This window comes from Polypterus senegalus, unplaced genomic scaffold (genome assembly GCF_016835505.1).
Source record: "Polypterus senegalus isolate Bchr_013 unplaced genomic scaffold, ASM1683550v1 scaffold_3169, whole genome shotgun sequence".
NCBI lineage: Eukaryota > Metazoa > Chordata > Cladistia > Polypteriformes > Polypteridae > Polypterus > Polypterus senegalus.
Genome location: NW_024383930.1, coordinates 27,501 through 53,245, shown reverse-complemented (window position 1 = coordinate 53,245; position 25,745 = coordinate 27,501). Strand labels below are relative to the sequence as shown.

At 36.2% G+C, this 25,745-nt stretch overlaps 1 long non-coding RNA gene and 1 pseudogene across 1 annotated transcript in view; one reads left to right on the top strand and one right to left on the bottom strand.

Moving 5' to 3' along the window:
* LOC120521732 overlaps positions 1-12,718 on the bottom strand; it is a 29,188-nt gene extending 16,470 nt beyond the window's left edge. The window contains exons 1-2 of the long non-coding RNA XR_005632184.1: positions 12,596-12,718; positions 826-1,041 (exon numbers count right to left, since the gene is read on the bottom strand). This is a non-coding gene — a long non-coding RNA (uncharacterized LOC120521732). The remainder of the gene's footprint in view (positions 1-825; positions 1,042-12,595) is intronic.
* Positions 12,719-12,782: 64 nt separating this feature from the next.
* The window catches only part of LOC120521731, a 37,335-nt pseudogene continuing 24,372 nt past the window's right edge, over positions 12,783-25,745 (top strand).

Here is a 25,745-nt window from a genome sequence, read left to right as displayed (position 1 = left end):
GATTCTCACAATCAGTAGTTTGATAGAGTGTAAAACACTGACCCAAGGAAATGGGCAAACAAAGAGCAAATGCAAATTCAGATCAGGAGAAGAAAATGGAGAAGGGTTGGACACACACTGTGGAAAGAGGTATCCGATGTTTTGAGACTGTCTCTTAACTAAACCCATAAGGAAAATAAAAGATAGGGATGCCCAAAGCAGACTGATTCTAAATGAAGAACTCAAAGCCATCAACCTGTCTTGGGAAGAAACAAAAAAAAGATTGCCAGAGAAAAATCGCAGGAAGTGGAACACAACTGTTGAGGCCCTATATTCCACAAGGGGTCAAATTGAAAAAAAAAAGTTGCCTTGGATAAAGGCATCAGCCAAATAAGTAAATGTAAAATAAAGACTGACTGATGAGGACCATTGAGCAGAATGGCATAAATTTTGAACTGCCCACATCTAGTACAATTTGGGACAATCAGCAACAGTTGGTATGAGATCTATACTTTATTACTTTAATTGTCCAAAGTTGTACTGTGACACGAGGCACTATACAGAGCACAACTGGGGTATATATAATAGGTCAGTTTGTCATGTTTTGTGCTATACATTTTGAACTGACATCAACTAACAGCAGCCATGAATGTTTCTGTCATAGAGAGTAGGATTTACTTATGCCAGTAATATAAGAAGTGCAGGTCATCAGAACTGAGTTGATGTCTATCAGATTCAGTCCCAAATCTCATCCATTTACTCATTCAACAGCAGTAACCACAACTGTCACTAAGAAAATGCAGCTACTTGTAAAATATATATTGTTTTTAATTTGAAGTGAATTACCTGTCATGGGTGGCTTGCTGAGAAAGGAGACAGCAGGCACTTAAATGTAGCACATAAAAGAAATGAGGCTCACCAAGGTCCTAAAAGATGATGAAAATCAAGAATTGAAACTGAAGACATTTGCTGTTAGCACAGGGCAAGTAGCCAGGTACAACCAGGGAACAGCATTTCTTGTATATGTGCTAGGTGCCACAGAAGGGAAATAAGCAGGGCTACCTAAAACAAAAAGAAAGAAAAGTGTCAAAGAAGGCTAAGTGTGGAGTCAATAAGAGAGTACTGTACAATCAATCAATTGGCCATAGGACAGAAATCCAGGCTTTGTAGAAAGAACTCATAGGCAAGTGTGTGAGACACCCACTTTTTGGAAAGGGACAAAAACCTACATAAGAAGGCCTAGAAAGGATTTATGAACTTTTCCTTAATTTGTTCTCTTTTCGGGCAATCGCTTACTATATTTGTTACCTGTACACCAAATTAATCCCTGTTGTATTTCATTGCCGTGCATGGTATAATTCTAAATATGAGGATGCTATAAGAGTACCATCTTCCCATTACAGAGCATATTATTCATACCTTGTTACTGTAATAAGTTTATATATTTAATATGTCACTGTGCTCTGCACAAAAATATTTTATAAATCTACTTTTCTTTCTACTCACATGTACAGCTAACACAAAGCCAAATTTAGCACACAGGAGTTCACCATATAAGATCTACTAGGCAAGCATTTTAAGACAAGACAAGTTAAGGACAACTGCGAAATGGGCAATGCGCACTATTTTATTGTATCCTCTCTTTGCCTTGTTTGAAATTGTATTATTCACCAAACTGGTTGCCTGCACATGGAGAAAGAGTATAAACCCTTGGAACATTGCATGGCACACCTTTGAAGCCGACGGACGGTTTGGAGATATCGTCATCCAATACGGAAAATCCTTCCAACGCAGCAACGAAAATGGCAGACTCCATACATCGGGCTCTCACTCCCAAACTGGGTTTTTGTCATGGCTTCCTCTTTTGTTATGCAGCGTAAACCATCATTAAAGAAATGTAAGTTATTTCTCCTATGTGATTTCTTACCACCGTATCACTAAGGGAGGAGTATCGCCTTTTTATATTATCTATATATATAAAATTATTTTCGCGTTTGAAATGGAAATTACGTATGACCACGCAAAATGGAAATTACATATGACCACAGAACATATTATAATACAGGATCTAATCACTTCATTTGTGGATGCCATTTTTATGTCGTCTTTATGAATTATTATTTGTGTGAGAGTTATTTTACTTATATTGAAAAGAAGTTAACACAAACATGTCGATCTATCCCAAAGAAGTGCGCCCCGCGTCATCCGCCACCAGGCACGTTCTGACAAAGAGGTTTTCGTCCGCATGACTGTCACGGAAACTGCCACATTATAACTTTTTTTAATTGGCAGTACAGTGGAACCTCGGTTCACGACCATAATTCGTTCCAGAACTTTGGTCGTAAACCGAGTTGATGCGTGAACGAAGCAGTTTCCCCATAGGATTGTATGTAAATACAATTAATCCGTTCCAGACCGTACAAACTGTATGTAAATATGTAAAAATATGTAAAGATTAAGCACAAATATAGTTAATTACACCATAGAATTCACAGTGTAATAGTAAACTAATGTAAAAACATTGAATAACAATGACACAAAACACCCAGGCTCCCTGATCAGCTACAGGAGCTGGCTCGCCACGCCAGCTCTCTCTCTGTGTAGCTGAAGCCCTACACACACACCTATCCGTCCCCAATCCCTTCCCTGTCAGCTGCCCGGCTCTCTAATCTCTCTGTAGCACGTGCTCGCGCAAGCATTTTTTTTAAAATGACTTTTAAGCACAGCAGAAAAAAAATCGGCGCTTACAAAACCAACTCACAAGCAAACAAAAAGTGAGATTGCAGGAGATCACGCTATTAAACCTAAAGCCTGATCGCTGTAAACAATGTTTTTAAAATGAGTTTTAAGCACAGCAGAAAAAAACATCGCACAAATCCGAACTTCATTTAAAAACCAACTCGCAAGCAACCAAAAAAGTAACATTGCAACAAATCACACGATGAAGTCCTCCATGTAAACAATTTTTAATGAGTTTTAAGCACAAGGAAAAAGCGAACATTTGAAAAGAGAAATGTAACATCGCACCTAATGGCGCTATGAAAAACTCCATCTGTAAACCTTTCATGAGTTTTAAGCACAAGGAAAAAGCGAACATTTGAAAAAAGAAAAATAACATTGCAACAAATCGCATTATGAACTAAAAATTTCTTTTGAAAAATCCGTAATACAAAAACCACCAAGAAAACTAACCTTGCATGAAACGAGTTCTGGCATGAAGTGTTTTCCTTCAGGTGTTTTCTCTCTTGTGATTTCTTGGGTTTCTGGTGCTTTTAGCTGTTTAGCTGGTGGGAGTGAAAGCCTCATGCAGCCATTCCAAAAAGAACGTTCTTGTGACCCTCCACATTACTGGCAGTCTGGCTTTGTTTACATTATGCTGCTTGAAAGCACGAGGGTTCTCCGATTGGTAAATGAGTAAACTGGTAAACATTTTTCCACCTTTTGTAATTTCTTTCTTTACTTGATTTCAATTTTCTTCAAAACTTTCTTCTGACCACTCTCCACTTGCTTAGAAGCCATAGTTAACTGCAAAAGCACACGAAATACTGTAGAGCACAAAGAGAGTGCACGTCTTATTGAAAACAATGAACAAGGAGCGGCTTTGCTTAAATGAAAAAGCATGGCGCTCTCTTTCTCTCTCAGGCTGCCTGTGGGGGGAGGGGGATGTTTTCGCTTGCACTACAGCCTACAGATAGGCAGGCAAACACGTGCAGCAATCTCCTCCTCCCCCTTCCCAGCAGGCACGTGCTAGCTCGCCCTTTCTCTCTCTCTCTCTCTCTCAACTGAGGGGCCTTAAGGGAAACTGGCTTGTTCAGCAAACACGCAGCAATCTCCTCCTCCACCTCCCTAGCAGGCGTGCTCGCTTCGCCCTTTCTCTCTCTCTCTCTCTCTCTCTTTCAGCTCAGCTTGCAGGCAGGCAAGGGAACCTGGCTTGTTCGTATACCGAGTGTGTGGTTGTGAACCGAGGCAAAAGTTTGGCGATCTTTTTGGTCGTGAACCGAGTTGTACGTGAACCGGGACGTTCATGAACCGAGGTTCCACTGTACTTGATAGTAGAAGAGATGAGGAAAACAGCTTTGCATCTTTCTACTTTTTAACTGTGCCGAGCTGTAAACAATGTGGAGACTATACCGCCTTCAGCGGCGAGGGGTCGTGAGAACAAAGTGAGTGTGATCGGCGCCATCGAAGCAAAAGTCTCTTTGTAAATTGTGCTGCCTGACTACTTACTGTCCCTTAAGGGGAGTTCAGGTCACTAAAACCCTGCAACATTCAAGATTGCTTTTGTGATGAATTCTTTTAAGAAGATGGAGGGCTAGGGGTGGGGATCGATTTGTTCTTAACTCAATTTTACTTTTGTAAAAATTGATTGATTTGTATGGATTGCAATAAAATTAATAAAACTTAAAAAAAGAAGATGGAGGGTTTACATCTAAGAAGATGTACCAACCTCTTCATGTTAAGTGTTGGACTTGAGAATTGTTTGGACCTTCTGCCCGTTAAGCAAGGAAGGGCAGCGTCCACATTTCTCAGAATAATTTTTCTCGTAAATCACAGGCACGTAGTGCAAGGTTGTCAGGCAGAAATTTGCAGGGTCGCATAGAAAATGTAATTTCTATACAACAGTGGTCGTGTAGCACCTTTGACAAGGGATCTCCTACCAAGAGATGATCCAAATACATTTAAGCTGCTGTTAGTGCTACTTACCTGTTGTGTTATAGCGCTTTAAAATGTACTTTACCAAAGCACTCCAGTACTGCTCAATGTATCGTTACTTCTTACATGTTAATGTTTTTCTGTTTAAAAATTTATATATTACATTTTACTTTTTTCCCTTGCACTCAGTGAACGAAGCCACTGGGTAATCAGCTAGTTCTACATAGTTTTGGATTATGTAACATGCCATAATTACAAAAGAACTTGTTCCAACAAAGGAGAAAGTGCCCCCTGCTGGATACAGTTACTATATGCATTGATTTACATTGCTGAATGATTTGTATTTAATTTAAAACCCTGATATGAGACCATTGACGCTTAATTTAATATATTTAAAACCATTACTCTGAGGAAATACCATAAATATTTGAAATAGACTTTGATATTTTTAAAAGCAATTACATTTTAAAAAATTGTGTTACAGTTCCTTTATAATATTAAAGATGTTATATTTCATTTGGTTGCTATGTCTCCTATTTAAAATGTATTACAAGAAATATTATGAACATGCAGTGCAGCAAGTCTAAATAACTTAAAAGTTTGGCAACTGCCTTGACAGGTTTAATATTACGGAATATCTACTGGTGATGAATGCATACCTATTTGTTTTACTTTTTGCACTGAGTGAAGATTGTTCTGAAGTGCATTAAATTATCTGGAGATGTATTCAACAGTAGAGAGTACAATACTGTACAAAAAGTCTATGTAATACAAGTGCCATATTAACTCTTTTTAAAAACTGTCGAAAATATCTTATATTAGCTACAGTATTACAGTAAAATAAGCCACTGATTCTACCCAGTCTGTGTAGATGAATAGTTTTCTTTGTGTATATACAGTGATTATAAAAAGATATATTTTGGTACATGGTTCATGTTTATTTTGTATGAGGTATACACTCCCTGAAAAGCTTAATGCTTGCCATAAAACAATCACACACACCCCAATATGGGTGGGTGGAGGACAACACTCTCAAACATTAGAGAAAAAAATTCTGTTAGGTTGCCTTTTAGTATTGATATATCTTGATACATGTAAGCAGGTATACAGAAAACGTTCATAATCATCAGAAAAAGTATCTGGTATAACAGGAACTATTTGTCTGATGCCAGATTTTCTGTATACCTCTTCAGCTCTGCTCAGGAGGCTTGGTTCAGATGTTCTGTCTGCCCATTTAAATCATCTTATTCAAATATAACTTACAACATTAACCCAATTAATGATATAATTCCAGGTATGTTCCCTTCTCCCCTTTGCACTGTGAAATCCAATCACTTCCTATGCCAGCAGCTCTAGTTTTGTTTTCTACTTTTTCCATGTATGGCTACATCTGAAAAAGGGCTTTACTCTGTAGTTCATTCTATGTCCCATACTCAAAGCCAACTTTAGTTCTACATGTGTGTAAACTTGAATAAAACCTGCAGTATGTAAAAATATGCACATAAAGCATAATGATACTAATTGCTGATTACATCTGCTGCACACTACAGTTTATATGAGTGATACAATGAAGGTGCACCAATTTAAGGCCATATACATGATATACAGTTCTGATGCTTATCTGATCACACATATGTTTTAATTATAGATGGGGTCAACAATGGCTCCTTGGCTCTACATTCGGAATTAAACCTCTTGACAACTAGAACAACTAATCTACAAATCCAGACATCATTATTATTACAATGGAGAGAAAGCTAATAAGCTTTTAGCTCAACAAATTCACAAGCAAGAAGTGCGCAACGCAATCTCGGTAATCACCAACACGAACGGAGATAAAATCGTCGAACACAAAAATATAATGCACACTTTCAGAGACTACTATAAATCCCTATATACTACTGAGTTTAAAGAAGACAATACACAATCTAATGCATTTCTGGATACATTACAGATACCACAAATAGACGCTTCTAGTGTGGAGGAACTTGATAAACCTCTGGCGTTATCAGAATTAATAGATGCTATAAACTCACTCCAAGGTGGAAAAGCAGCAGGCCCTGACGGCTACCCTGCAGAGTTTTACAAGAAATTCTCCGCTCAGCTAGCTCCCTCCTATTAGCAACATTTACAGAAGCCAGAGATAACCAATCTCTTCCACAAACCTTTCGCCAAGCACTAATCACTGTTTTTCCAAAACAAAATAAGGACTTATTACAATGTGCATCATACAGACCAATTTCACTTCTGAATAACGACGTTAAAATACTCTCTAAAATCATAGCTAGAAGGATGGAGAAAGTGCTCCCCTCGGTAATATCACAAGACCAAACTGGATTTATTAGGGGCCGACACTTATCTTCAAATCTTCGACGCCTGTTTAATGTAATATACTCACTAACTAAATCAAACACCCCAGAAATATTATTATCATTGGATGCAGAAAAAGCATTGACATGATTGAATGGAAATACCTTTTTACTATATTGGAGAAGTTTGGGTTTGGCCCGAACATTTGTGCATGGATTAAATTACTGTATACTAACCCAGAAGCTTCAGTTTGCATCAACAACATTTGCTCAGACTACTTTAAACTAGAATGTGGCACTAGACAAGGATGCCCTTGTCACCGCTGCTGTTTGCAATTGCCATTGAACCACTGGCAATACATTGTCGAAATACTGATCAGATAAAGGGGATTAGCAGAGAAGGACTGGAACAGAAAATCTCATTATATGCAGATGACATGGTACTGTATATATCGGACCCAGAAAATTCTGTGCCTGCAGTCTTAGCAGCACTCACAGAATTTCAAAAGATCTCTGGTCTCAGAATTAATCTGAATAAAAGTGTACTCTTTCCAGTGAATTCTCAAGCATATAATATTAGATTAGATACCCTACCTTTTATCATTGCAGAACAGTTTAAATACCTAGGGTAAACATCACAAGTAAACATAAAGCTCTATATCAACAAAATTTCACGTCTGCATGGAAAAAATTAAACAAGACTTGCATAGATGGTCAACCCTTCATCTCACACTAGCTGGAAGAATTAACACTGTTAAGATGAATATTCTTCCTAAGCTCCTTTTTATTTCAAAACATCCAATATACATTAATAAATCATTCTTTAGCAATTAGATTCAACAATAACCTCATTTATTTGGAATTCAAAACATCCACGCATCAAAAGAGTGACCCTACAAAGACAAAAGGCGGCATGGCTCTACCTAACTTCCAGTTTTATTACTGGGCAGCAAATATACAGGCGATAAGAACCTGGACACAAATAGAAGAACATACACAGGCTTGGACCACAATAGAAGTAAAATCCTGCAGTACTTCTTTGTATTCCTTGCTCTGTGCTCCAATAAACACACGTTATCAGCAATATACAAATAACCCAATTGTGCTCCACTCACTTAGAATCTGGAACCAATGTAGAAAGCATTTTAAGGCGGAGAAGCTTCTATCTGTGGCACCTCTACAAGAGAACCACCTCTTTCAACCTTCGCAAGCATATGCAGTTTTAATATCTGGAAAAAATTTGGAATTAACTTGCTTAGAGATCTTTATATAGACAACGTCTTTGCATCCTATGAACAATTACATTCCAAATTTAACATTCCAGCTACACATTTCTTTCACTATCTTCAAATCAGGAACTTTGTTAAACAGAACCTTCCAGATTTTCCTCATCTTGCACCCTCATCCATGCTGGAAAAATATTGCTCAATCTCAAGGACTTAGACTCCATCTCTACAATATATAAAATCATTTTACAATCCCTCCTTTCAAAGATCCAAGAGGACACTGGGAAAAAGATCTCTCAATTAATATATCAGAAAAGGAGTGGAAAGTAGCAATGCAGAGAATTCACTCGAGCTCCATATGCATAAGCATACAATTATACAACTCAAAATTATATATCGAGCACATCTGTCTCGACTAAAACTCTCCAAAATGTTTCCAGGGCATGATCCAACCTGCGAAATTTGCAACCAAGTCCCAGCCTCACTGGGTCACATGTTCTGGGCCTGCACCAAATTAACATCATTCTGGACAAAAATTTTTAATTCCCTCTCAGACAGCCTTGGACTCACAATCCCTCCTAACCCATTAACAGCTGTGTTTGGGGTTCTTCCAGAGGGGCTTAAAGTGGAGAAAGACAAACAAATTGTGATTGCATTCACTACACTTTTGGCACACAGACTTATTCTGATAAACTGGAAGAACCCAAACTCTCCTCTTTTAAGTCAGTGGGAAACCGATGTGTTATATTATTTGAAATTGGAAAAAATCAAATACTCAGTTAGAGGATCCGTACAGACTTTTTTCAAAACATGGCAGGATCTAATCAGTAATATTTTAAAATAAGTTCATGAAGCGCAGAGAGTTTATTAATTTAGGTATGTTTACAAGCCTTTGGCTTGCTCTCTCTCTCAGAGGTGGGGATCAATCTGTTCTTAACTCAATTTTTCTTTTTGTATAAATTTGATTGCTTTGTATGGATTGCAATAAAAATTAAAAAAAAACAATGGCTCCTTGGAAATTCTGAGTATGAAACTGAATATTTTTGGATATGATCAGTGGTTCACTTTGTATAAATGCTACAGTCATATTTCTAATCAAAATAGGCATGCATCATTGGTTTAACAAACCCACTTATGCCACCCACAAAAAAACCTCTACATCTTATGAGTACAGTATAACAAATATTTTGTGGGCATGGAAGAGACATGAGACAAGAGGTCAGCAAATTAAGTATATATCAAAGGAAGGTGAGTTGGAACACAAACAGAATAACTGATAAGCACATAAATAAATATTAAACTGATATTTAAAAAAATTCAGTATTTTGCAAATTTAAATTAGTTTTGAAAAAAATCATGAATATGTAATAATACACATTTTAATTATCATAAATATTTTATTTATGCAGTGCCAAATTGAACTTTGTAATACCAGCTGTTATAAAGCTAACCACATCTGAGCAGTTATACACTACTCAGCATAATGAGTACACTACCTTTGAAAATTAAGATTTTAATTCAGTTCTCATTGAACTCCTGAACAATTAGCCTAATTTTGAAAAAAAATTAGTTTTATTAAACATTTATTTTGTTAACAACATAAAAGCTTGGTCATCAACACTATTAGGATAAGAAAATAATATATTTTACTCAAATAAGGTGTTGCAAAAATTAGTAAACCTTACAACAAATTCCACCAAAATCTAATATTTTGCATATCCTACATGATTATTAAGAACAGCACCAACTCGTCTAGATATAGAATGAACAAGTTGGCAACACACTGCCATGTCTATCTTTTGCCAATCTTGAAGAATTAGCTCTTTCACAGCCTGGATGCTGGATGGAGAATGAGGCTCAACCTGTCATTTCAGAAGTCCCCACAAGTGTTCTATTGGGCCGAGGCCAGGTGACATGCTTGGCCACTGAATCACTTTCATCCTGTTCAGAAATGCAGCAGTGGTGCTAAATGTAACAGGTCATTATCATGTTGAAAGAGTGCCTGATGACGAAGGGCACTGGGAGATGGTAGCATCTTCTTCAGTATTTTGCAGTACATCTGTGAATTCATGATTTCATCAAAATTAAGTGGAATTACCTGACACCTGCAGTACTCATATAACCCCACAGAAGAACACTGCCACCACCATACTTTTCTGTGGGTACCATGCATTTTTTTATTGTACTCCTCACCCTTCCTATGCTATACAGTGTGAATGCCATCAGAACCTTTGTCTCATCACTCCAAAGTATAGAGGCATAATAGTCATTACATTTGTCAACATGGGCCTTGCCAAATGCTAAATGGGTTTTTTTGTGCATGGGCTTTAAAAGAAGCTTCCATCATGAAAACACTTTTGCACGTGAGTGTCTGGCATCGCACATTGTTATGTGTCATGGAAAACAGTCAACCTAGTTTGGTTTTCTATTGTTTCAGTTAACCATAATGTACTTGCAAGGAGATCTTCCTCAATTGCCAGAAGTCCATCCTTTCTGAATTTGTGATACACTTTTGCTACTCTCGTCAGACCTATTTAGCAATGCTTCACTAATTTTCTTGTAGACTGATCTTTTTGTGTAAAGAAACAGATTTGTTTTTCATGTCTTGTGACATTTCTCTTCCATGTGGTTCCATTATTGTCGGCATTGAATGGGAGGGGATTCTATTAGTTAAATACCACCCAAATACGTCAGTTATGTGGTTGTCACCTATGTAATGATTGATTAGACTCATCTGTTGTTGAATTCCTTTTAATTAGCATTTTATCAAGTGTTATTCCTAAGACCTTCATTGGGGTGTACTCATGTTTGCACCATGGTCTTAGATAATTTTGTTAAAAACATCCAATTTTGTTTTTTGTACTGACAATTCTGATTTGCAATTAATAAATCAGACTTGCTGGACTTGGGCTGTTTTATCATAAAGGGTCCCACAGAAAGTATTCATTCTGAAGGAAGACAGATGATTTTGTGAAAAAATCTTTAGGAATGTACTCATTCATGCCGAGTACAGTAAACGTGACAAAAGAACAATCTTCTAATTTTACAGAATTCTTTTAGCGAAACATATATAAGATATACTGCAGATGTAGTTTAGTACAATACAAAAAACTTTAGGTAAAGAGCAAGTAATACCAGGAAGCACAAAAGGATATTTTTGTCTAGAAGCAAAACATAAGTAACAGAAAAATAAAGCTATTACTGTTTGTTTTCGGTCACATTTCTTATTAAAATGTTTTTTGTTTCTTTATAAAACTTTAATTTACCATTACTTCAGCATACAGAACATAGCATTAATATCTGAATCTAGAAACTGCAATGAATCTTCCCTCACAGAATTAGGCAAATATACCTGTGACAACAGGTTACAGCACAATCTGAGATAGTATCATAAATACAGTTCACATAACTAGAAAGCTGCAGAGATATCAACAGCACAATCGGAAACAACATTATAAATCGAGTTCACATAACTAGAAGGCTGCAGAGATGTCTACCGCATCTTCCCTCTGTGACTGTTTGTGTAATAAACAAAATGTTGAGCCCTGTGCCTCAACAGGTAACTAAGCATATAGCTAGAGAATCCTAAGATGCTTGTTTATTTATAGAATATTTTTATTTATTATTTCAGGAATCTATTGATTGGTTGGTATTTGTTTTCATCTCATTACAACTACACATGCATCATCTAAAAATAACATGTAGATCTCTGTTTTCCAAGTTTGATTTGCTCGCTTGTACTACCCCCTTTATGGAATTCTGCATGCAGATATTTTACAAAAGAGCTATGAGGCATATATACATAGCTTTAAAAAAATAAAGTGTGATCAAGAATACCAGGACAGTATGTCCCAAGATGAAAATTAATAAAAACTGTATGTTTTAAAAGTAAAATAGCAATCACATAATCATAACAAAACGTCCATTATCAGTTTAAAATAGCATATTATGTACTCATCACAATTCAAGAAAGGTGAAAAATAATTTGAGAACAACATTATATTCAACGTACGGCACAATATTCCTTCTGTTTTTACAATAATTCGATATTGTGATGTAAAATAAGGTAGGAGAGTACATTTTCCTTAACCAGAAGTTAACTGTAACAGGTTACTAGGAAAAGAACATACACATATCTCGCTTGCTTGGGGACTACATTTCGAAACCGATTGGAATCACGTCAAATTACACATTTAATGAAATATGTAAACAAATTCATAGAGTAAGCAAAGAAATCATTTCACAAGTTGTGATGATAAGATTGGCTTTTCCAGCATCGGTTTAATTCTTCCAATTTATTTTGTTTAGTGTAATAGAAATTCTTACGTTGAGCAAACGTAATTGCAGGATTAATTTGCAGCACTATAAAATACTTTTCCTCGAAAAAGTTTACTATCAATTATTAGATTGTTCCTTTACATTTCTTACCTATAAGCACAGATGACGCCTTTTAAATCTTAAGGTAAGACATTCTACAAAAATACAACTTAATAAAATACATGTGACATCTAGCAGTGAACCTTTCCGTACTTGCAGAAGGAACCAGTATTACCTGGGTAACACGGAAGGAGATTCGAGAAGCGCTTCCGGTTCTCAAAGTTAAGTTATTCCAATACGTCACCGATATACAGGAAGCCCTTTCGTGAAGGGTTGTCGCTTTGTTACAAGTAGCCCTTACTACAGGGAGCTGTCTTTGGTCATTTGATCGAGCAGAAGGTTCTTTAAATGTGATTTTAATCGTTTTTAAAAGTAAAAAGTCCGCGGTATTTTTAAGGATTATTGGGATAGGTCACGCGTTCTCCCAATTGTGTTGACAAACTAGTTTAGAAAAATGAATGGAATTGTCAACACAACCGATAGATGGCAATGATGCCCTCCAATTTACTGTTTGGTCCGCCATTACCGAAGTAAATATGCCAAAGTTAGGGTACGTTTGTTGATAACATATGAGAAATATGTCACATTAATGAGCATTTACTTAATATTTTATTACCCAAGTTGCATTCATGACAGATTTAGCGTAGAAGGGAGTTAGAACCTATACGAGTAATTTATAGAGAATTTTACTTTCACCGGTGTGCATTTTCAGAAATGAACTTGGATTCGGTTCTCCTACTTGAGGCAGTTCACTTCGCCGCTGAGAAACACAAGTCCCAGCGACGTAAAGACACTGAAGCCACCCCGTACATCAACCACCCCATCGGTAAGACCTTATGTGCAGAAGAGCCTAGCATATTTATCGCTAAACACAAGGACCTTACTGTTAAACTATTTTTGAACAATAATTAATTTTGAGAACTTAGCGAATCTCGCACGAGATAAAATTTAGTTTTTGTTAACATGTTGTGTATGAAAGTCAATGATCACTTTATGATTAGTATATAACTATGTAAAATATGCCTTGTGCACTTGACAACTATTTGTTTAACACCTGGTAAATAACACTTTTGTATTTAGTAGAAGAGCTGCTTTGTTTCGACTTTAATAAAGATGAAACCTAATTTATACTTAAAGGAGAGAATTACATATGCATGCGATTAAACCGAATAAATTGTAGCAAAATGTGTCGTTCTTTAAGGTTAATTAAAGATTGAAAGCGGGATGGTTAAGACATTGGACTTAGTAGTCCACCAAGTCCGGCTCATTGACAGACTGTTACTCAACCCAAACAATTAATTTAACCTGCTTGAACTTTTTTATATATATTTAAAAAAAAAAATACCAGTAACATCTACAACATATTATACAATATCTCTATCTGTAAGTCGCCAGTAGTTAAAGCTGTTAGTAATGTAATCAAATGTTGTTTTGCCATGTCTTCATGCTAATGAAAAAATAAAACGTAATGGCATTTTTTAGATGAAAAACAATTACTTAAATTTAAAATATACCAAATGGTATTGGTCACCAAGATAGCCTGGAGTAAATTGAATTAAACATGTTTTTTTTAAGGTGTTGCAAGAATTTTAGCTTATGAAGGTGGAATCACGGACATTGCTATATTACAGGTACTGTCTCCTTGGAATAATTATACTGATAATTTTACAATCATTTACCAGTGTAATGGTAGTGCGTTTATTTGCTCTCTTCACAGTATTTTGAGCATTGTCTCCTTATGGTACCAGAAAGAAAACAGCCCCAAGCTCTCATCTGAATAGAAGACTCAATTTTCTTTATGTTGATAAAAAAGTACATTTTAGAGTGGGACATATTCTTCATTGTTTTTTCCTTTTCATATTAAAATATTTAGTATGATGTTCTTAAAATATTCCAGACAAAATACATTGTCACAAAATGGTCTTTAAAGTTATGTCTAGAATTATTTAATAAGTTTAGTCACACCACATATAACTGCTGGTGTTTTATCATTTCATCTCTGTCATGGTTACAAGATGCTTACCAAACTTAATTTGTTGCCTTTGCAAATGAAGAAATAGTGTGACAATAAAAGCAGATTTTGGGTTCTGTCACTGCAAAAGGAGAATAAGGTATTGGTTTAAAGTAGCATCTTGTTAATTTGTGAAAATATTTAGAAAGTATATGCATGCTTGATGGTGAGAAGGTATGATGTGAGGTGCTCTCCTGTCACCCTGCAACACAGCCTTAACTGCCTCCTGTTATGAATATGTATTATGGCTTCCCAGTGAATATTTTCTATATATTACTCTATTATATCATAATTAAAACCATTCCTGGCAACAAAGACTAATGCCATCTTAGTGTTTCTCCTTGCAGATATGAGTGGTCTTTTGCAAATAATTTGGTACTCTTTGTTGTTTGTGCAGTCATTTATAATGATTATTAATTATGACAGAAAACCCCTTTTGTGCTTATTCCCCATGATTACCTGTCAATACTCCTGCAGCCATCTTACAAACTGAGGGCAAGGAGCCAGCAAGAAACCTGGTACAGTGCTGGAAAAAAAATTCACAGTAAATGCTGCAGAACTGCTTTGACTGTGTAAGCTGAGACATATTTAGAAATTCATCATTGTACTTGAATGAATGTGTTGACATTGTTACGGGATTCATCAAAAAAAATTGTTAGGGGTGTTGGAAAACCAACTAAGAGATCCAGAGCATTAGGGGCCTATCATGCAAGCTTCTGACCCTCAGAAACTTGCCTTCTGATTGGGTTGTAACTTTGGGTCTGCCAGATTTCTTCCTGTTAGAGTTTCTTCCCATTTACAATTGCCTGTGGATTTTATAGGAAACTGTACACAGTGACACTTTGATTAGTTTTTACAGTTTATCTAAATGTAAGGCCTACACTTCTAAGGGTAATAATGCTCTGTCTCCTTTCATTTGTGAATTGCCACTGCCTTGCCAATATCACTGGAATGTTGTCAAAGTAGTACTTCGGAGGGTGCAGTAATGCACTTTGTTCCAGCTCTGCTTTAAGACAGACATATGGTTTCTAAGTAATCAACAGAAGTTGGGACACCAGTACAAATTGTTTCAACTTACAAGGTTTAATTTACTTTAAATGCTCCTGAACATCTATATGTTGTAACCTATTAGTTGTTCCCTGAAGAAGGCCCATATATAATATTCTGATACTTCCTTTTTTCGGTTTTTGCTAACCTGAACTTTTGAGTTTAAGTTTCTGGCAGTTTACTGCTTACTTTATCACAATTTTAGGTCATTCATTGCATTTCAGCTGATCAAATTTGAAGAAAAACTGAGGTGTTCTATAATGTTTGATTGGTTGTGTATATCCTCACAGTAATTGACCTACAGTATATTTAAATAAATACATGTAATGGAATGTTTGAGTTTCTCTGATTGTTTCAAATGACAGTCATTGGGTTGACCATATGAACTATAGCCCAGGTAACTTCATGTGAATCACAGGCAAATTACTATTAGTAATTATACACTGCAGAGAACCAGGTATCCGGTACAGTTTTTTAACTGACTTTTATCAATTTGTTACAGTTCTTTAGAAAACTTATTCAAATTAACAAACATAATTGGCCCATTGAGTTCATACTGGAGATGATGCTTTTTAGTTGTTAGCTTGATTAATATAAAATGATAAAGAATGTACTGTATATACCAAATCAGTTAATTTTAAAAATAACTCAATTAAGCAGATTAGAAACCCTAAACACAGGTCAGAAAAATAGTCATATGTAATGTGCTTTATGAAATTTAATGTGAATTAATTTAAACTCTCTCTATATAATATTTAGCATTTTTCAATAAAATTAATCATTGTGGTGTTTAGAACTACAATATGTTCTTTTCTGTTTACTACTAGATAGTATACCAAAGCAATAAAGCGCATTGTCTGAAAAATAACTTGGAACAGGGTAAGCTTAAGTAGTGGATTTTGTGTAGTTTGGATATCATTAGAAGAAAGGCTTAAAACTAGTAAAATAAAATCTTTTGCAAATAGTTACTAAACTTATTCTAGTGCTACAAGGAGTAAGCTATTGGAAAAAATGGAAGGAGTTGAAATGCTTAAGATTAAATAGATGGAGACTGTGGAGTAAAATGGTAGAATTTTTTCAAATTGTGAAAGTAGAATGGATACCAGATGTTAATTTAATATGTGTTCTACTAAAAGAACACAAGTTGTTCCATACTGTAATATATGAAATTAGCCAAAAGTTTGAGAAAAATTCCTTCTTGCAGACAATTTTGTTTATGAATGTGTATATGTGGATGAGTATGTATGTGTGCAACCCCAATTGCAAAAGCATTGGGATCATGTATGTATATACGTATCGCAGCGGAGAAGTAGTGTGTTAAAAAAGGTAGAAAAAGAAAAGGGAACATTTTAAAAATAACGTAACATGACTGTCAATATACAGTATTTGTTTTGTGAGTGTTACTGAGTGTTGCTGTCATCAAGGATTTGATTATCATTATTTCTTTCAATCAGGTTCGTATTTGTAGGATGTGTTGTATTCAAGTTACATTCCGTGTTTGTCAATCGTTGTAAAGATGACAGGTTTCATTCATCGATTCGTTTCTTACTGCATCAATAAACAGCTCGTCTTCTTCTTTATCTGAGACCTGACACACTGCATGCACGGGTTTTTTTTACACTGTCTTCCTTTAGCGGGACATTGACTTTTTCCATAGTGTGCTTTGTTTCCACAGTAGCTGCATTTATGAATATGCTTATCAGACGCTTCATATTTTTTGCTGCCTTTTCAATTGTGTAATTGATTTTTGTTCAGCGCTCTTTGGAACTGTTGCTTTTTATCTGTACACTGCGTCAGTTCACGTGAGCCACTCGGTGTACTTGCATCGAAGGTTCCCAGCTGTGCTGGTGCCATCTCCTGCTATGTCCATGGCTGTATTTAATGTTACCTTAGTCCTGGCACTTAAAACTTTCTCTCGCAGTTTCAGCTGAGTTTGTGTCAAACACCACCCTGACCATCTCATCTTCCTCTCCATAAGCACAGTCCTTCACCCGTGAATATTTACCCGTGGCAGTTTGCTATTGGATTGCGCTGACGGACGGCCTTATATGGGCAGGCACTAAATTACAAGCGCCAGCGTAGCCTGTCTATGAACTTAATTTAAAGTGTAGGTTTACATCGTGCTTTGTTTCAGTAGCAGAACTCATGAATATGGTTGTATATGTCACTCGCCGCTTCTTATTGTTTAGCTGCCTTCTCAATTATATAATGCATGTTTTCTTGGCGCTTTTGAGGTCTTCCTGGTTTTCTATGTGCTGCGTGATTACATGGGAGGCGTGATGATGTCACACGAAACTCCGCCCCCACGGCGTTGAAGCTCATCTCCATTACAATAAATGGAGAAAAACTGCTTCCAGTTATGACCATTACGCGTAGAATTTCGATATAAAGCCTGCCCAACTTTTGTAAGGAAGCTGTAAGGAATGAACCTGCCAAATTTCAGCCTTCCACCCACACGAGAAGTTGGAGAATTAGTGATGAGTCAGTGAGTGAGTGAGTGAGTCAGTGAGTAAGGGCTTTGCCTTTTATTAGTAAAGATATAAATGTATATATGTGTGTGTGTATATATATATATATATATATATATATATATAAAGTATGTGTGTGTCTGTGTATATCCGTTATATCATTACAGAAGGACTTGGATAGCATACAGGCTTGGGCAGATTTGTGGCAGATGAAATTTAATGTCAGTAAATGTAAAGTATTACACATAGGAAGTAAAAATTTTGGGTTTCAATACACAATGGGCGGTTGAAAAATCGAGAGTACACCTTATGAGAAGGATTTAGGAGTCATAGTGGACTCCAAGCTATCAACTTCCAAACAGTGTTCAGAAGCCATTAAGAAGGCTAACAGAATGTTAGGTTATATATACGATCTGTGTAGTACAAGTCCAAGGAGGTTATGCGCAACCTTTATAATGCACTGGTGAGGCCTCATCTTGAGTACTGTGTGCAGTTTTGGTCTCCAGGCTACAAAAAGGACATAGCAGCACTAGAAAAGGTCCAGAGAAGAGCGACTAGGCTGATTCCAGGTCTACAGGGGTTGAATTATGAGGAAAGATTAAAGAGCTGAGCCTTTACAGTTTAAGCAAAAAGAAGATTAAGAGGTGACATGATTGAAGTGTTTAAAATTATGAAGGGAATTAGTACAGTGGATCGAGACTTGTATTTTAAAATGAGCTCATCAAGAACACGGGGACACAGTTGGAAACTTATTAAGGGTAAATTTCGCACAAACATTAGGAAGTTTTTCTTTACACAAAGAACGATAGACACTTGGAATAAGTTACCAAGTAGTGTGGTACACAGTAAGACGTTAGGGACTTTCAAAACTCGACTTGATGTTTTCTTGGAGGAAGCAAGTGGATAGGACTGGCGAGCTTTGTTGGGCTGAATGGCCTGTTCTCGTCTAGATTGTTCTAATTCTAATTCTATATATATATATATATATATGTGTGTGAGTGTGTGTATATATATATATATATATATATATATATATATATATATATATATATATATGTGTGTGTATATATATATATATATATATATATATATATATATGTGTGTGTGTGTGTGTGTGTGTGTGTGTATATATATATATATATATATATATATATATATATATATATATATATATATATATATACTAGCAAAATACCGAGCTTCAGAAATGAGAAGTAGTGTGTTGAAGAAGCAATGAAAAGAAAAGGAAACATTTTGAAAATAACGTAACATGATTGTCAACGTAATTGTTTTGTCACTTTTGTGAGTGATGAGTGTTGCTGTCATATATATATATATATATATATATATATATATATATATATATATATATAAATATATATATATATATACACACACACACACACACACACAAACATATATATATATACATATCTATACATATACACATACATACACATACACATATATACATACATATATATCTACACTAGCAGAATACCCGCACTTCGCAGCGGAGAAGTAGTGTGTTAAAGAAGTTATGAAAAAGAAAAGCAAACATTTTAAAATAGCATTAAGATGATTGTTAATGTAATTGTTTTGTCATTGTCATGAGTGTTGCTGGCATATATATATATATATATATATATATATATACACACACACACACACACAGACACATATATAAACATATATATACATATAAACATATATATATATATACATATACACACATACATATATATACATATACATATATACACATACTTTATATATACACACACACATATATACATACTGTATATACATATCTACATATATACTGTATATACACATATATATACAAATCTACATATATATATCTACATATATATATATATTAGGGGTGGGACTCGATTAAAAAATTAATCCAATTAATTAGAGGCTGTGTAAGAATTAATCTTGATTAATCGTATGTAATCGCACACGTAAATTTGCCCCAAATCGCAAATGTTTTTTTTTTTTTTAATTTAAAACGGTTTTAGTGGGCGACAAAATCAAATAATAGACATGGACATGAATATTGTAAACTTGAAGCTGTTTTAATTTCTGAAAAAAAAGCTTTTAAACTGCATTTGAATTCAAAACAGAAACAAAAATATCATCCCTGGTTAAAATTGGGCAGACTTAAAAATAAAGTGGTAGTTTAAGTACTTTAAGTACATTTTCAGAATAGTATTGTCTTTAAATAATAATAACCAAAATTTCAACATAAAGTGCAGTTTTCTTCTTAAAAAATAAGTCAGAAACATAAAAGGTAATTTGACCAGCTTACTCTTTAAACTCTGAGTAACATTAGCCAAAATTATTTTGTACATTAGGCTAAAACAGTGTGATCATTGAACATTTTGTAATTAGATGTATTTAGAATTACTAACGGTCACGGAAGTCCAATGATCCCCAGTAAGAGCCACAAAGTCCGCTTTCTGTAATGCATCTAATTTTGCTTGCTTTTCAGTGTGCACAAAACCATGCTTTTATCAAGGCTTCGGGTAGTCGAAATGATCAGTCGTAGGAACGCGCTTTATTCCGACTCTAACATTTTTGTAGCTGTGATGTGCGCATCAGTGTAATGGATGTACCAGGAATTCATGCATTGACAAAAGTTCCCGTTTGCTTGGAATTGAAAGTGTGATTAAATGCGTTATTTTTTAACACATTATGGAGTACATGCATCGAAGCTTCTCAGCTGTGCTTTTGCTAAGAAAGGGAAAATTTTAAAAATAACGTAACATGATTCTGCGTTAACCTAATATTTTTTCATAGGTCCCAAACCAAGGAGATGCGAAGGTAAAATGAATCAGGTAGCGCACAGACATAGTCAGTACACCCCTCTCGGAATCGAACCTCTAATGTCGGCGTTAGAGGTGAAGACTCTACAATTGCGCCACAGCGTGTGGCTTGTCTATGCTAAAATATGTATTGTAGATCGGGGTATATATATACATTTATATATATATATACCCGTGTACCGCAGTGGAGAAGTAGAAGTTATGAAAAAGAAAAGGGAACATTTTAAAAATAACGTAACATGATTGTCAATATACAGTAATTGTTTTGTGAGTGTTATTGAATGTTGCTGTCATCAAGGATTTGATTATCATTATTTCTTTCAATCAGGCTCATATTTGTAGGATGTGTTCAAGTTACATTCCGTGTTTGTCAATCGTTGTAAAGATAAGAGGTTTCATTCATCGATTAGTTCCTTACTGCATCAATAAACAGCTCGTCTTCCTTTTTATCTGTGATGTGACAAACTGCATGCACGGGTTTTTTACACTGTCTTCCTTTAGCAGGACATTCACTTTTTCCACCGTGTGCTTTGTTTCCGCAATAGCTGCACTTATGAATATGATTCTATGTATCAGATGCTTCATATTTTTTTGCTGCCTTCTCAATTGTGTAATTCGGTTTTTGTTCAGCACTCTTTGGAACTGTTGCTTTTTGTCAGCGCATTGCGTCAGTTCACGTGAGCCGCTTGGTGTTCTTGCATCGAAGGTTCCCAGCTGTACTGGTGCCATCTCGTGTAATGTCAGCTAAGACCCGGCACTTAAAAGTTTCTCTCGCAGTTTCAATGAGTTTGTGCCAAACACCACCCTGACCATCTCATCTTCCTCTGCATAAGCACAGTCCTTCACCCGTGAACATTTACCGGCAGTGTTTGTATTGGATTGCCGCTGATGGACGGCCTTATATGGGCAGGCACTAAATTACAAACGCTAGTGGGAGCCTGTCTATGAACTTAATTTAATATAAACTTACGGTTCACGCCATGCTTTGTTTCCGCAGTAGCTGTACTTATGAATATGCTTGTATGCATCATTTGCTTCATAATGTTTTTCTGCCTTCTCAATTGTGAAATGGCGTTTTGTGCTTGGAGTTCTTCCTTGTTCTCTACTTACTTACGTAGGAGGCGTGATGATATCACACGAAACTCCGCCCCCCACGGCCATCTCCAACTCAAGACTCCATTACATTATATGGGGAAAAATAGCTTCCAGTTATGACCCTTATGCATAGAATTTCGAAATGAAACCTGCCCAACTTTTGTAAGTATGCTGTAAGGAATAAGCCTGCCAAATTTCATCCTTCTACCTACACGGCAAGTTGGAGAATTAGTGATGAGTCAGTGAGTGAGGGCTTTGCCTTTTATTAGTATAGATATATATATATATATGTGTGTGTATATATATGTATATATATATATATGTGTGTGTATATATATGTGTATATATATATATATGTGTGTGTATATATATGTGTACAGTGGTGTGAAAAACTATTTGCCCCCTTCCTGATTTCTTATTCTTTTGCATGTTTGTCACACAAAATGTTTCTGATCATCAAACACATTTAACCATTAGTCAAATATAACACAAGTAAACACAAAATGCAGTTTTTAAATGATGGTTTTTATTATTTAGGGAGAAAAAAAAATCCAAACCTACATGGCCCTGTGTGAAAAAGTAATTGCCCCCTGAACCTGATAACTGGTTGGGCCACCCTTAGCAGCAATAACTGCAATCAAGCGTTTGCGATAACTTGCAATGAGTCTTTTACAGCGCTCTGGAGGAATTTTGGCCCACTCATCTTTGCAGAATTGTTGTAATTCAGCTTTATTTGAGGGTTTTCTAGCATGAAGCGCCTTTTTAAGGTCATGCCATAGCATCTCAATTGGATTCAGGTCAGGACTTTGACTAGGCCACTCCAAAGTCTTCATTTTGGTTTTCTTCAGCCATTCAGAGGTGGATTTGCTGGTGTGTTTTGGGTCATTGTCCTGTTGCAGCACCCAAGATCGCTTCAGCTTGAGTTGACGAACAGATGGCGGACATTCTCCTTCAGGATTTTTGGTAGACAGTAGAATTCATGGTTCCATCTATCACAGCAAGCCTTCCAGGTCCTGAAGCAGCAAAACAACCCCAGACCATCACACTACCACCACCATATTTTACTGTTGGTATGATGTTCTTTTTCTGAAATGCTGTGTTCCTTTTACGCCAGATGTAGCGGGACATTTGCCTTCAAAAGTTCAACTTTTGTCTCATCAGTCCACAAGGTATTTTCCCAAAAGTCTTGGCAATCATTGAGATGTTTCTTAGCAAAATTGAGGCGAGCCTAATGTTCTTTTGCTTAACAGTGGTTTGCGTCTTGGAAATCTGCCATGCAGGCCGTTTTTGCCCAGTCTCTTTCTTATGGTGGAGTCGTGAACACTGACCTTAATTAAGGCAAGTGAGGCCTGCAGTTCTTTAGACGTTGTCCTGGGGTCTTTTGTGACCTCTCGGATGAGTCGTCTCTCGCTCTTGGGGTCATTTTGGTCAGCCGGCCACTCCTGGGAAGGTTCACCACTGTTCCATGTTTTGCCATTTGTGGATAATGGCTCTCACTGTGGTTAGCTGGAGTCCCAAAGCTTTAGAAATGGCTTTATAACCTTTACCAGACTAATAGATCTCAGTTACTTCTGTTCTCATTTGTTCCTGAATTTCTTTGGATCTTGGCATGATGTCTAGCTTTTGAGGTGCTTTTGGTCTACTTCTCTGTGTCAGGCAGCTCCTATTGAAGTGATTTCTTGATTGAAACACGTGTGGCAGTAATCAGGAAATTGAACTCAGGTGTGATACACCACAGTTAAGTGATTTTTTGAACAAGGGGCAATTACTTTTTCACACAGGGCCATGTAGGTTTGGATTTTTTTCTCCTAAATAATAAAAACCATCATTTAAAACTGCATTTTGTGTTTACTTGTGTTATATTTGACTAATGGTTAAATGTGTTTGATGATCAGAAACATTTTGTGTGACAAACATGCAAAAGAATAAGAAATCAGGAAGGGGGCAAATAGTTTTTCACACCACTGTATATATATATATATATATGTGTGTGTATATATATGTATATATATATATATATATATGTGTGTGTATATATGTATATATATATATATACTGTATGTGTGTATATATATATGTGTATATATATATATATATATATATATCTATATATATATGTGTGTGTGTGTGTGTGTGTGTGTGTGTATATATATATATATATATATATATATATATATCTATACTAATAAAAGGCAAAGCCCTCACTCACTCACTGACTCATCACTAATTCTCCAACTTCCCGTGTGGGTGGAAGGCTGAAATTTGGCAGGTTCATTCCGTACAGCTTCCTTCCAAAAGTTGGGCAGGTTTTATATCGAAATTCTACGCGTAATGGTCATAACTGGAAGCAGTTTTTCTCCATTTACTGTAATGGAGATGAGCTTCAACGCCGTGGGGGAGTTTAGTGTGACATCATCACGCCTCCCACGTAATCACGCAGTACATAGAAAACCAGGAAGACCTCAAAAAAGCGCTGAAGAAAACATGCATTATATAATTTAGAAGGCAGCGAAACAATAAGAAGCGGCGAGTGACATATACAACCATATTCATGAGTTCTGCTACTTCGGAAACAAAGCACGATGTAAACCTACACTTTAAATTAAGTTCATAGACAGGCTGCCGCTGGCGTTTGTAATTTAGTGCCTGCCCATATAAGGCCGTCCGTCAGCGGCAATCAATAGCAAACTACCACGGGTAAATATTCACGGGTGAAGGACTGTGCTTATGGAGAGGAAGATGAGATGGTCAGGGTGGTGTTTGACACAAACTCAGCGAAACTGCGAGAGAAAGTTTTAAGTGCCAGGACTAAGGTAACATTAAATACAGCCATGGACATAGCACAAGATGGCACCAGCACAGCTGGGAACCTTCGATGCATGTACACCGAGTGGCTCACGTGAACTGACGCAGTGCACAGATAAAAGGCAACAGTTCCAAAGAGCTGAACAAAACCGAATTACACAATTGAAAAGGCAGCAAAAATATGAAGTCTCATACATACAAGCATATTCATAAATCCAGCTACTGCGGAAACAAAGCACACGTTGGAAAATGTCAATGTCCCGCTAAAGGAAGACAGTGTAAAAAAAACCAGTGCATGCAGTGTGTCAGGTCTCAGATAAAGAAGAAGACGAGCTGTTTATTGATGCAGTAAGGAACGAATCGATGAATGAAACCTGTCATCTTTACAACGATTGACAAACACGGAATGTAACTTGAACAACACATCCTACAAATACGAACCTGATTGAAAGAAATAATGATAATCAAATCCTTGATGACAGCAACATTCAATAACACTCACAAAACAATTACTGTATATTGACAATCATGTTACGTTATTTTTAAAATGTTCCCTTTTCTTTTTCATAACTTCTACTTCCCACTGCGATACGGGTATATATATAAATGTATATCTATAGCCCAATCTACAATACATACTTTAGCATAGACAAGCGGTGGCGCAATTGTAGAGTCTTAAGCCTCTAATGCCGACATTGAGGTTCAATTCGAGAGGGATGTACTGACTATGTGCTTGCGCTAACGATTCATTTTACCTTCCCATCTCCTTGGTTTGGGGCGTATGAAAAAATATTAGGTTAACGCAGAATCATATTACGTTATTTTTAAAATTTTCCCTTTCTTAGCACAAGCACAGTTGAGAAGCTTGATGCATGTACTCCATATAGCGTTAAAAATAACGCATTTAATCACACTTTCAATTCCAAGCAAGCGGGAACTTTTGT